Below are 14,018 nucleotides of genomic sequence, written 5' to 3' on the forward strand. Positions count from 1 at the left end.
TTTGGCAAGAATTTTTAAGTACCATGTTGAGCAAGAAAGAAATCAAACAAACAAACATAGCCTACAGGCCCCCATCAATAACAATAAAAATCATGTCTATAGTTGTGACCATTCAAGAAACTCAGTCTTTCTCCGGTATCTGGAGTAAACATATTTCAAGCTAACTTATATTATGACCTTTTTAAAAATTAAAAACCACAGTATAATTAATGTAATATATAACGTAATTATTATATTACCATATTTAAAAATAGAAAAGAGGGAATTCTCATTTATTAAGGGTCTAACGTATTCCACTATATTCCAATATTTTGCATACTTTAGATTTATTATCAGTTCCAGAAGATGCTGAGCTCCTAGATGCATGTCTAGGACCTGTTAAATTTACCTTGTTTTCAATTTCCAAATTTCTCAATCTTCTATTTTTGTATCTATATAAGAATTTTAATTACAATCAGAGGGCAAGGGGCTGTGTTGAGTTTATGCCATTTTGATTGGCATCAGAAGTTTAATGATGAGTTTTTGAAATTACTAGTCTCATTAGTGATTTTTCATATCTAAGAATGTTCACTGTGGCAAATGCAACTAGTTTACTGAGGGGAGAATTTGATTGTTTGGTCTTTGGACAAATTTCCTATAGCTCAGCTAATATCTTTTTCTTCTGCCCTTTGAATAATTTTGTAACCATATAATAGTTTTACTAATTTTTTTTTTCATTTTCAAATATCCAGATTGGTCCCCAGATGTTAATTCAAATTTTTATAGACCCTTTCTGCTTAAATAAGCATGAGTTGAATTTTTTTTGTTTGTTTGTTTGCATAGGGATCCCAGAGGTATAGTATTTTAGCAGGAACAAAATGGAATTATGTAGTCAACCGAATCTTAAATTTCATGTTACATTCAGTACTAAGTTTTCTATACCCAACTTAGCTAGTTAACTTGAGTTTTGTCATTAGTGAAATGATATAGTAATGCATAGAGTATAGGACCATTATGAAGACAAGATGATCAAGTCCTAGCTGTTGTTGTGTGAACTATTATATAGATAGACTGCTACTTAACTGATTCATTCATAAATAAAGTAGCTAATCTGAGCATCTTTGGAAAGCACAATTATTCATATCAAAATAGCTAATCTGAGCATTTTTGGAAGGTACAATCATTACTCATCAAAACAACAAAATCAGTACAACATTATTTTAGAAGATAAAATGAATGAGTTTGTAATACACAATAAATTTTTCTTCTAAATCTGCTTTGATTGCTACATCACAGCTCACTGTTTCTTAACTTAGTGTTATATAAATATTCAGAAAAAGACACGGGAGAAAATGAACCATCAGTAATTTCCTTTTGATTTTGGTCAAATGTCTAAACTGTCATGTAGAAAAAAATATTTGTAAATATTTGTATTCAAATTTTAAATCAAGATTTATGAGTAAGAAATATTAAATATAGGCATTATTTATTACTTTTGTTGTTACTTTTTGGCAACTTAGCTTCCCACCTGTCACAATAATAATAAAGTAATTGTGGTGGTCATGAGGATGATGATGATAATAAACATTTATTTGAATGATAAAAGTGGTATTTAAAGTTCTTCACTTGGTTTCTGGAACATAGTAGAAACTCAGTATCTACTAGGACTAGTTATTTATCACCCACTTGTATGACAGTATAATTGTATTGGTTGAAACTTAAGCAATTATTTTTGCATAATGAATATGTGCTTATTACATCATCTTCCCATTTTTCCATATAATAAGCATTTAGTTTTTCTATGATGTTTTTTAATATAATTTGATGTTCTTAATATACCTTAATTTATTACATTTCTTTCAGTGTCAAAAATGTTTATGATAGAGTTAAAACACATTTTTAAAATGTTCTGATTAAATATGTTATCTAGATCAGAAATGACCTTTTATTGATGAGCAGTTAATTGACTTTTGTCTTTCTTTCAACCAGATCATCAACACGACTGATGACCATTTGGAAGAAAAAACTTGTCGAACATATCTTTGAAGTACCTTAAACAACACTTTAAAAATTAATGCTTTTGTACAAAGACAAAGCTCCAGTAAAACTCTGTAATTACCAGAAATATTGATTTTCTAAATATTTTCTTAATCCTTGAACAAGGTCCTTTTATGTGTTTGCAGGGAGACATGTTATATTCTTTCCCCTTTCTGTAACCTAGGAAACTATCAATTTGGTGTGCTGCAAAACCTGAAATTTGTGTACCATCAGACAATTATTACCTAGGAACTTTCAGTAGAGTAATTATTTATTTCCCACTGCTTATCCAGCAATTATACTGTTACCAAATCTTTTCAAAGCTGTTATTTTTCTTTCACTTCTTTATCTTCTGAAGAAAAATATTTTTCAAAAGGAAATTATTCATTGACCCAATAAACCAAAATCTTCATGTTCATTAGAGTCTATTAGATGCCAGAAGTGCATGATATTGGCTCAATTCAGCTTTCAAAGTGAAGGCACAAATGGCCAGTCTGCTTGTAAATATCAAATGTATGGTGTGCTGAAATGAATACATCGAGAGCATATAAAAATGGTGTATAGTCCTTCAAATGTAAAATGAAGTATGGACTGACCTTCCATAGTATGCTGATTTTCTAGTTCTACTTCTAGGCAGATGATACAGTCTTATATCATCTTTCTCATATCTAATAGCGAGTTTTTTTGGTCTACCAGATGAATTAAACATTCAGTACTTTTTTATAAATAATGATTACTTATTTTCTAGAATTATTTTATTCATTACAGTGGCCTGAGCTAAAAATATATCCGGAGCATCAAGAAAAGGCATAATGAATATGAAAATGTGTAGTGAGCCTGTGTGGATGTATCCATTCTGGGTGCTTTAAGGGGACATTTTAAGGACCTTATGGTTAATGATAAAAGCCAGTTTCTCTAAAGCTCTAACAGTCTGAAGATATTTGGGTTGGTGAAACAAATTTACATTTTGTCACAATAGATTTTTTTCTTGTTCTGTTTTTATTCACCAAATTATGAGACTTCTTTTTCCCTGTGGACTACTAATAGGGATTTTTTTAGGAAATGCCATCTGCTGTTCTTAATGTACTACCCCATCCTGTAATAACAAGGCTGGGGTAAAAAATGTGGTACAATATTTAATAACATAAATAACATAGGGCGCCCCCCCCCCCCCACACACACCGCAAACCAGGTAAGCTACATTTAGACTATAAGACTGACCCCCATTTTCCTCCCAAATTTGGGAGGTGCGTCTTATAGTCCAAAAAATATGATATATTGTAAAATGATTATCACAGTGAAGTTATCACCTTTACAACTTCCTTTCTTCAGCTTTATTGAGGTATGACTCACAAATAAAAATCTAAGTTATTTAAAATGTATAATGTGGTGATTTGATATATGTGTACTTTGTGAAGGGACTCCCATTATTGAGTTCATTAACATACCCATCACCTCACATACGTAACTTTTGTGTGCAGGTGTCTGTTAAGAATTCTTAAGATACATTCTCAACGATTTTTAGGTGTACAATATTGTATAATTAACTACTTTATAGTCACCATGTTGTGTATTAGCTTTCATAAACGTACTCATAACTGAAAGTTTGTACCCTTTGACCCACATCTATTTATTTACCCTGTCCCAGCCCCAGGCATCCACCACTGTATGATCTCATACATATGGGGACATATGTGGGATGTAAATAACAAAACATGAAAACAAAGACTAAAATAATGCTTGCTTTTGGACTTTTTACATTGTAATATATTTGATGGTCTTTGATGGGTAGGATCATATTTTTTTATCTCGTAAACTACTTTATTCTCAGTGCCAAATATAATATTTGAACATTATTTTAATAAACTTACATCAAATTAATATTGTATAATTTCTGGTTTAGTAATAGTGGAAAATAATATATATCTTAACTCCACTTGTACTATATTCAGGCACATAAATTTAAACCACCCTATAGATTCTATATTAATTACAAATACCTAAGATTTTCACGTCTTAATTTTATTTTCCTAGTCTTCCATTCTAAGGCCTTTGGCATAAATATCATTGTCTCTTGTTTGATCTGAAATTTTCTTCTTTGAGGACAAGAGGAAGGGGCTATTTGTAAAAATAATAATGTGACATAGGCTCTAAACCTTGCATACACCTAGAGAGAGGCACAGTCTCCTTCACAGAGGTAAGGAGAAGGTTTGATGCAGCCTGCATTTATAAGTAAAAACTGATCTATGGTTAAAATTTTATAAAGATTCTTGGGCTCTAGAATACCAAAGGTCACGAGAGCTAAGAGGTCTATTGCATTTTAGTTTTGGACCTTATGTTTTTATAATGTAATTATTTATCTCGGTACTATTCTATAAAATAGTTATTCAAAAACAAAAACCAAAACCAAAACCATTGACTTAGAAAATGGTGGATTTTACTGCTTGGGGACCCAGGGTTCCTACTGCTTTTGTGTTGTTATAGCTTCTAAGATTTCTCAGTGGACAGAACTACATAATTTTTATAAAGAAAAATCATTCATATATCCCTGTTGATATAATGATTCACATTTGAAACTACTGTGTTTTCACTTCTTAGATTCTTAATCTCTTTAGTACTGAAAATTTGATTTCTAATGACTTGAACATAATTACTTATTTGCTTTATTCTATTATATACTTTCAAATAATAATTTCAATTATAAATTCATATAATACTTCCAAATAATAATTTAATAATAATTTAATATTGCCCTAAATATAAGATTAATAATTCAGTTTAAGATTATTTTTGAATTTTGCCCTTGGGATATGTCCAAGTGGAAAGGTACAGTATTTATCTACAGGCGTGCCTTGTCAACATTGCCATCTTATTTAAAACATTATAACATTCCTTGCTTCCTAATCCTGTGCTCTGCCATGTATAATGCACACTTTTTTGCCCAAAATTTTGAGAGGAAAATAAGGATGCACATCATACATGGGTAGTACCTGAAATACCTTGTATCTCTTCTTGCATATTGTAATTATTTGTTACATAAAACTTCTTGTAAATGGTAAAACCCCTTTATAATACAAAAAAACAAGTACCTAAATATAAATAAATAAGAAATTGAATTAAAAAATAAAACAGAAGATTTTTTTCTGAAAGTTTGGGCTAAAAACATGGGATCACATTATACATGGGAAAATATGGTACCATTCTTATGGACTATGCACATTTAACTATATTTCAATTCAATGACTTTGGTTAAGTATTTAAGAATAATTTTATTTAGACCCCTGAAATAAACATGAAGCAATACACAGAAATTTACATGAATTACATTGAAAATAAAATGATAGAACTACAGAACTATCTGTAGTGCTACAGTACTCTCTGAAAAGCACGAAGTCAACAAGATGACATTGGGGATGTACAATGACTAAGAGAGACAACTCAGAGTCATATCAAGAGTTATTGTATGAACCATGATTGAAATCAAGAATACTTCAGTGTTAAATAAATGAAAATGTTTATAATAGTCTTTTGAAAAGGAGCACATGGCAAAACTCTAATATTTGTGCTGAATATGCTAATTATCATAGTGAATGCTATCATAATAGTAAAAAGGAAGTTTCATAGATAGCATTGATAGTAAAGAACATCTACTTATTTTATAGAAAACCTCTTGAAATGACTACTAAAATGGACAGAGTGAGAGTAATAGTGACATCTTTTTCTTTATTTGTTTATCCAAATGAAGATAATGACCTTGCTTGGGAAGCTAATGAGGCAGGGTGTGAGGAAAAGTTATGAGTCAGCACAAAAGTTGATATTAAAAGCAAGCCTTGCATGGTTCAGCTGATTTAAGAGTTGTGTTATGCTCCATTATATCAAAATGGCAACATAGTTTATATGTTGATGAGTGAGATTATATCAACAGATATTTTCTAGATGAGATAGCTTTGTTTTGGAAGCACTCCTCATTCTGTGTATTTATCTTGCAAGAGAAGAAATGCCTGGTCCAAGAGAATTCAAGGACAAACCTAAATGTTCAGGGTCAATTGTAAGATATCAATTTAAAAATCATATTAGTATAATAATATGAAATCTCCAGGTAGTCAAATAAATGATCCCAGAAAAAAATCCTAATTATCTAGAGGTTGAATAACAAAGCCTAGGTGAGAAAAGAGTTTTTTTCTAGTCTGTAGAAAATATTTTTCTCCTTCATAATATATCACACTGCAAAACATACCGGAGTGACAATGGCAGTTCTCTCTCTCTTTTTTTTTTTGACAATTCTCTTAAACATATGGTTGATACTGGTTAGTATAGATACAAATTTCAAAAAGTTTACTACTTTAAACATGTTATTACCACCTGTGAACTATAGGATTATGATGCTTATTGATCGTGCACTCTATTTGGGTCTGTGTATTCCAACCAAGAAACTTCACTGGAGGACTTTGGGAGAGTCTTGGCTTATACACAAACTTCTAAGTTCATTGTCAAAGCTCAGCAAAAATTTCCTCCACAAAATAGAATGAATTCTATATAGGTGAAACTGTCTTTGTACGCTGTTGTTGTTTCAAATATTTTTAAAATATTGTAAACATAAGGGTAAAATTTCTTGTACTTGAAAAGAAACTGGGTTTGAAGAAGTTGATGGAAAAATGTAGGTAAGTTCAAAAGCTCATCTCTAAGAAACTAACAACTACTGAATTTGTCCAGGCAGAACATGATAAAGCCAATAAGGAGAAGCCAGTCAAAATGCTAATAGTTTAAAAAATATATGAATCTTATTTTACAACTGTGATGCATGGGGTATGGCTGTGAGGCATGAAGCAGATGCCAATAATGACTTGTGTTTCTGGGTTAAATGGTCAGACTGGTAATGAGGCAGTCTCTGAGTTGGAATTGAAGGCAGTCATAGAGTAGGAACTGAAGTAAATAAGCTTTGGTATGAACATGATTGAATTTTAACTATTTTGAAACATAAATTTCTTCAGATAATCTATATATTGTAATTGACTATACAGTATTAAAGCTCCAGAAGAATTTAGATATAAAAATAAAGTAATATTGACAAAACATTTTACTGCTTGACATCTAGAGTGGTTTTTAATGTTTACAGTAAGAGCTTCAAGACGTTTGTATATTTCTAATGATTATGTCCTTTTGATAACACTCTCATTCAAAACACAAAATTAAGAAAAAAGTATTTGATACTATAACATTTTCTTGATCATAATTTTACTTTTTTTATAATTTAAAAACATTGAATGTCACTTTCTTTTTGATCAACAAACTTGATTGGCAGCCTGGCTGGTCCAGAACAGCCCAAAGAGCTGACTTCAAGGGTTGGATACCACATGAAGAAAAGGTACACATAGCTGCTAAAGTCATGCACTCCCATGGGAATTGAATGAAGTAGTCAGTGATGTCCTGCGACTACTTAACACTGACAGTCTCCTCAGGAAAGGGGCAGCACATGCATTTGCCCGGTTTAACATGGATCAGTTCACTCCTAAAACTAGAAGGATATGAAGATCAGGCCCTAATTAGAGAACACGGTAACCTGTGAAAGAGCACATTTTTAGATCCAAGAAACAAATTTTTCTTTAAGTTCTATTTCTTACAGAAAGAAGCAAGTGACTCCCAGCCAGCAAAAACAGATGGAGGTCTGAGTCTTGGAGATAATCCCGTGATAGCACTTTAAAGGCCTATGTGAAAAACATTATTCCAATGGCTTCTATACTGTTTATGCTAAAATTATAGATGGGAAACAGAACACTATTACATGGATTGAAAGCCACAGTTTCACCCAAAGAAGTTCTAGAATGGTTGCTTGTGAAAGAATGGAAATTCACCATTATATCACCTATAGCCCAGATGCTTGGAGTACTTTAAGACTCTGGTACACTATTATGAAGATGGCAGTACTCAATTCGTTAGTCATAAAGATGTTCAGGATTCAATAACTGTTTTGAATGAAGACCAAACTACCAAGGAGTTTATTAAAATCATAGAACATGCAGAAAATGAGTATCAGACAGCAATTAGTGAAAACTATCAATGTCAGGCACCACATTCAAGGCCTTGTGCCAGCAGCTTCCAGTAACTTGCATCAAAATTGACTGGAACAAGCTACTCAGCTACTCTATTGGAAAAGAAATACAGAATGCTTAAAGGTTGAATGTAGGATTCTTCAGTATGTGGTAAGAATGTTTTCAAGATATGGTCATAGAATAAATAAGTGATTTATAAGCAAGAGTAATTTTTGCTAGGGCTTTCAAAGTTAACAGGTTTTATAGCCTATTAGAATATTGTTGAACCTATTTCATTGTCTTGATACTTTTGTGTTTTCTGCTTTATAATTTTCTGTTTTCACTATATCTACTTGTAAACCTTTTTTTTTCTGCCCTACTTAATGATGGAGAAAGAGATAAATCAATCCTGGAGTCATTTTATTGTTTGGAAAAATTTCCTAGCCATGAAACCCTGTTACTGATATAGACAGGTAATATGTTCAGTGTTTTTCCACCCCTTTCCTTCAAAACATGTCTGTTACTTCTATGGTCTATACTGAACCACCAACTGCAGAAGAGGCTATGCTACCAACTGTAGCTGGTTGGAAAACATATTCATCCCTCTCACTCCAATTACTTTGATCATCGTTTATAACACTACATAACTGTAGTTTTCAAAAGTTTGGATTGGGCCTTTTCATATCCTTCTGTTGGGCAAAAAAAGTTTTCTGGAAATTCCTAATTAGACAGCTTCTTTGGGGAAGTTGTTTTTAAATCCAAATACTTGAACCAAGTTCCTTACACATGAATATATTCACTTTATTCCCTTTCTTCATTGTCTCCTCCCCATCTAGTACCATTATAGCTACAGACATCTGCATTATTAGCAGGTTTTACCCATTATTAGCTTTTTCTCCTTAATATTCAAGAACTGCTGACCTATGAGGAATGTAGTAGAGTATTACACTTAAAAATGCAGATGAAGAAATAATAGGTATCTTATGCTTTAATACATTGTGGCAAGATTGTACTATAAGCAAATGATTCAAACAACTATATAAATCTCAAATAACCATGTCAATCTCAAACAAAGCCTAAAAATGAACCAAATTGAATATGATAACTTCCAGGCAGTATCTTTCTATTGTAACTTGCTATTTAAAGGAATACTAGTGATTTGTTTTAAATAGAGTATAAAACTTATTCCAAATTACTTTCTCTCAGTCCTGCCTGCCAAGAACTTAAATCTAACTGTGGTGTAGTGTTGGGGCCCACCCTGCCTGGTCTCAGGAAGCTGTAACCCCTTGTGACTTAGGCTGAGTGATAGACCTCTGAACCAGGAGCCACTAAGGAGACAAGACTTATTTCACTGGCATGAACACTGCCTGTTCTGTGCCTGGCCTCCTATGCTTGATCAGTTAGCCAATGACAGGTACAATTTCCCACAAGGTGGGGTGGAGGGGTCGCCTAGGACAGGCATGATCATGAGGAGACCTCAGGGAAGAGATTTGGGGCTGTGGAAATGAAGGGGTGATGGACATCAACCCCTGCCCCCTCGGCTTTGTCAAAGACTGAGTCCTTGTTCTAAGTTGTGAGAATTTCAAGTCTCCTGGCTGCCTTTGTCACCTCTGTTGACTCAGGCCTTCGGAAATAGCAGGGGTGGTGTAGCCCAGACCAGAGTCAATGGACCCCTGGGGTAATCAGGCCTGGGACATAGAATATGCAAGATCCTGTGAGATCTGCTTGCTGGAGGATGTTATTGAATTAGAATATGAAGGTAGAGGCAGGAAATGAGACTAGCCTTTTAGGTCCTATAGTGAGAAAACCCCAAACTTTGCTCAGAATCCCACCGGGAGTTCTGTCAGAGCCTTTGAAAATTACCTATTCCGTTTGATCTTCCTTGCCAGACTGTTAATCCACAAACTGTGTCTGTATTCTTAATAAAGACCTACTGAGGTAGGGGTTCAGGGCACTCTCCACTAGAGAGAGTGGCCATTTTGCCACTCTCCCCACAGGACTCAGTTGTCTCTGTGTATGTTTTTCTCATGTTTCAATGAGCATCCGGAGCAGGGATGGATACTGTTGGCAAGTATCCTCCACAGTGTAGCAACCATTCCCAGTTATATTGGTAGGTGTACATGTGATCTCACAATACACAGGTGACAGAGACATGATATGACAACTGAAATGGGGATTCATTTAAATTGTTTACACTTCTATGGCCAGGCCTTATAGGATGGTCAATTGTTTTAAAAAAATTAGTGTCTTCCTTCCTATCTCCACATGCACATCAAAAAAGAAGAGTGTCTCTGCTTCTGCTTTGTTTCTGCTAAGAAATACAGTCAAACAAGAGGTGGTTTCCAAGTGATCCATTGAGCTGTATAAGCATTTTTGTTTATTTCAAGTAGAGTATATCTATATTATTTGTACTACCCATCCATGCTACACTATCTCCTGTATCAGGCAGTCCAATAGAAATACACTCATTTTGGTATAAAAATAATAATTGATAGGAGATACACAACTTTCAGGTAGTGACCATATCCAAAGAGATAATTCTATGGAATTGTAAACAAAAAGTAAATAACAAAGTCTCTGAAATATTAGTTGATTCAAATTACACAAACAAAACCACTCTACAATTTAAATACCCCAATTCTTTATATTGGACCACTGATATATCTCATGTTAGATCATCAGTAGGGAAGAGAGGAATATACTTTCCCCAGCAATATCTGCTCGAAATGATATACCAAAGCTTCTAAACCATTGAGAAAATTGAGTTTTCAATACATTTAAAAGCATTTTTAGTTATAAATAATATTTTCCATTTCATATAATAAGCAATATGATAGCAAATTCATTATATCTGTGCATATTTATCTGTGATATATACCGAATATATTACACAAGCACATGTACATGTTTATGTATAATACTAACCAATAAAAACTGTAGCTGAACGTAAAATGTACTTACACATTCTTACAAACTACATATTAGGGATTATATTTGATTTAGAATCTGTACTAGGACATACCTCATGTTTAAAAAAATTTAGAGGGATAATAAACTTTTAGTGGTTCAATAAAATTAAATTTCAAATTCTAGATAGATATGTTTTCAACTTAACATACTCAATTAAAAATAAAACAGTCCCTCTATTTTGTCTTAATAATTACAGTAATCTAAGTTTTGAATACCAGCTTTTAATATTGAGAAAACAATCTTAGACTAACAATGATGAGCCCAAGACTTCCTGCCAAGATGAAGGAGTAAGTAGATATGCTTTATCACCTCACACAACCAAAAGAAGGACAACAACAAATCTAAAATAAAAAAAAAAATAGCCAGAACTGTCAGAAAATCGAACTATATAGAAATCCAACAACCAAGAAGCTAAAGAAGAAACATTGATCCAGACTAATATGAGGGGTAGGGGTGAGCAGTTAGGGTGGACAGGACTCGCAACAAGGCAGCAGCTGGAGGATTAGGATGAACAAGGTGGTGGCTGGCAGACTAGGCAGTCTCACATTTGTGTGCAGATAAACTGGGAGGAGCAACTGGGGAGCAAAAAAAAAAAAACACTCAACCAGGATTCCAGTACAGGAGAATAAAACCTCAAAACTTCTGACTGAAAAAATCTGTGGGGATAGGGGCAGCAGGAGAAAGTCCAAGCTTCACAGGAGAGCCCATTGGAGAGACCCACAGGGTCCTAGACCATACACAAAACCACCCACCTGGGAATCAGCACCAGAACCACCCAATTTGCTGTGGGTAGTGGAAGAGGTGACTGAAAGCAGGGTGAGAGCTGAGCAAGTGGCATTGCTTCTTCTCTGACCCCTCCCCACATAGTGTCACAACCCTGCTACGTGGGTTGCTCCACCCTGGTTGAACACCTAAGGCTCCACCCTTTACTACATAAAAGGTGTGCTGAGACAAAAACGTATGGCTCAAATGAAAGAACATATCAAAGGTCTGGAAAAAAAACAACTAAATGATGAAGAGATAGACAACCTATCCAATGCAGAGTTCGAAATGCTGGTAATCAGGATGCTCACAGAATTGGTTGAGTATGGTGACAAAATAGAGGAAAAAGTGGACTCTATGGAAAATGAAATAAGGCAAAATGTACGGGGAATCAACAGTGAAGGTAAGGAAACTGGGACTCAAATCAAAGGTTTGGAGCAGAAGGAAGAAATAAACATTCAACCAGAACAGAATGAAGAAATGAAAATTCAAAAAAAAAAAATGAGGAGAGGCTTAGGAACCTCCAGGACAACTTTCAGTGTTCCAACATGCAGATTATAGGGGTACCAGAAAGAGAAGAGGAAGAGCAAGAAATTGAAAACTTATTTGAACAAATAATAAAGGAGAACTTCCCCAATCTGGCAAAGGAAATAGACTTCCAGGAACCCCAGGAATCTTATAGAATCCCCAAAAAGTTGGACCCAAGTAAGCACACACCAAGGCACATCATAATTTAATTACCCAAGATTAAAGATAAGGAGAGAATCTTAAAGGCAGGAAGAACAAAGGAGACAATTACCTACAAAGGAGTTTGTAAAAGACTAGCACCTGGTTTCTCAAAAGAAACTTCACAGTCAAGAAGGGTCTGGAAAGAAACATTCAAAGTTATGAAAGGCAAGGACCTACATCCAAGATTACTCTATCCAGCAAAGCTATCATTTAGAATGGAAGGGCAGATAAAGTGCTTCTCAGATAAGGTCAGGTTAAAGGAGTTCATCATCACCAAGCCCTTAATACATGAAATGTTAAAGGGACTTATCTAAGAAGAAGAAGAAGATCAAAAATATGAACAGTAAAATGACAGTAAACTCACAACTGAACCTAATAAAATAAAAACAAACTAAGCAAACAATTAGAACAGGAGCAGATTCACAGAAGTAGAGATCGCATGGAGGCTTATCAGTGGGGTGGGGTGGGGAGAATGAGGGGAAAGTTACAGGGAATAAGAAGCATACATGGTAGGCCCAAAATAGACAGAGGAAGGTAAAGAATCATATGGGAAGTGAAGAAGCCAAAGAACTTAAATGTATGACCCATGGACATGAACAAAGGTTGGGGGATGATGGTGGGGTGGGCAGGGCAAAGGGGAATAAAGGGGAGGAAAAAAGGGACAACTGAAATAGCATAATCAATAAATATATATTTTTAAAAAAATAGCCCAGATGATACAAGTATAAATTTCTGAGCAATATAAAAATCTTAAAATTTTCTGAACTCTCTTTTCTTTCCCTGAGGAGTTAATTTAGTCCAAAAAAGTTTAATTTAATTTTCCAAGACCAAAAACTTGCAATGGCAAAAATTGGGATAGAATGGAAATCTTTTTTTTCTGACTCTATTATTCTTCTAATGTATTGTTTTGATGACACTAGATTAAAGTAAACATATGTAGCATATCCAGTAATAAAATCATAAGTATGAAAATTTCTTCCTCAAAATTAAAACTTTAGCTACTTGATTATTATAAATTTTAGTTAATTTTATATAGTTTATATATAGTAATTTATATGTATAGTTTATGTATAATTTATTTGATCAATTTTGTATGCTTGATATAAGTTCCACTTAATTTGCATCTGAAAAATAAAAAAATTTGAATGATCCAAACTATGTCCATATTTTAGACTCTTTCACAAGATTTAGTAAATAGAATAGTAAAATACAATTTATTTAAACAAATGAAAATTAGATTTTGTCAATGTTTCTTGAGTTTTTGATTAAAGATATTTTTAGCTTTATTAAATAATTATTCCTCATGACACTTTAAAATTTGGCAAATTAAAATTTTTCTTCTATGAATAAATATAGTATGTGATAGGCTATATTATTTCTACTTTGTATAATAAGAAGGGCAGTGTGAGTATACATATTTGGAATATGTTATCAGTAGTTTGCTTTATCTTCAAAGAATAATTCTGTACCTTTTTATTATTATCAACATAGTCTCCAAGTAATGCATAATGG

General features: G+C 33.5%; 1 pseudogene; it reads left to right on the plus strand.

Annotated features, from left to right (window-relative positions):
- Positions 1 to 3,301: 3,301 nt before the first annotated feature.
- On the plus strand, positions 3,302 to 8,223 carry LOC114508425 (annotated as a pseudogene).
- Positions 8,224 to 14,018: the final 5,795 nt, after the last annotated feature.

The sequence above is a fragment of the Phyllostomus discolor genome, chromosome 11 (assembly GCF_004126475.2).
Source record: "Phyllostomus discolor isolate MPI-MPIP mPhyDis1 chromosome 11, mPhyDis1.pri.v3, whole genome shotgun sequence".
Taxonomy (NCBI): Eukaryota; Metazoa; Chordata; class Mammalia; order Chiroptera; family Phyllostomidae; genus Phyllostomus; species Phyllostomus discolor.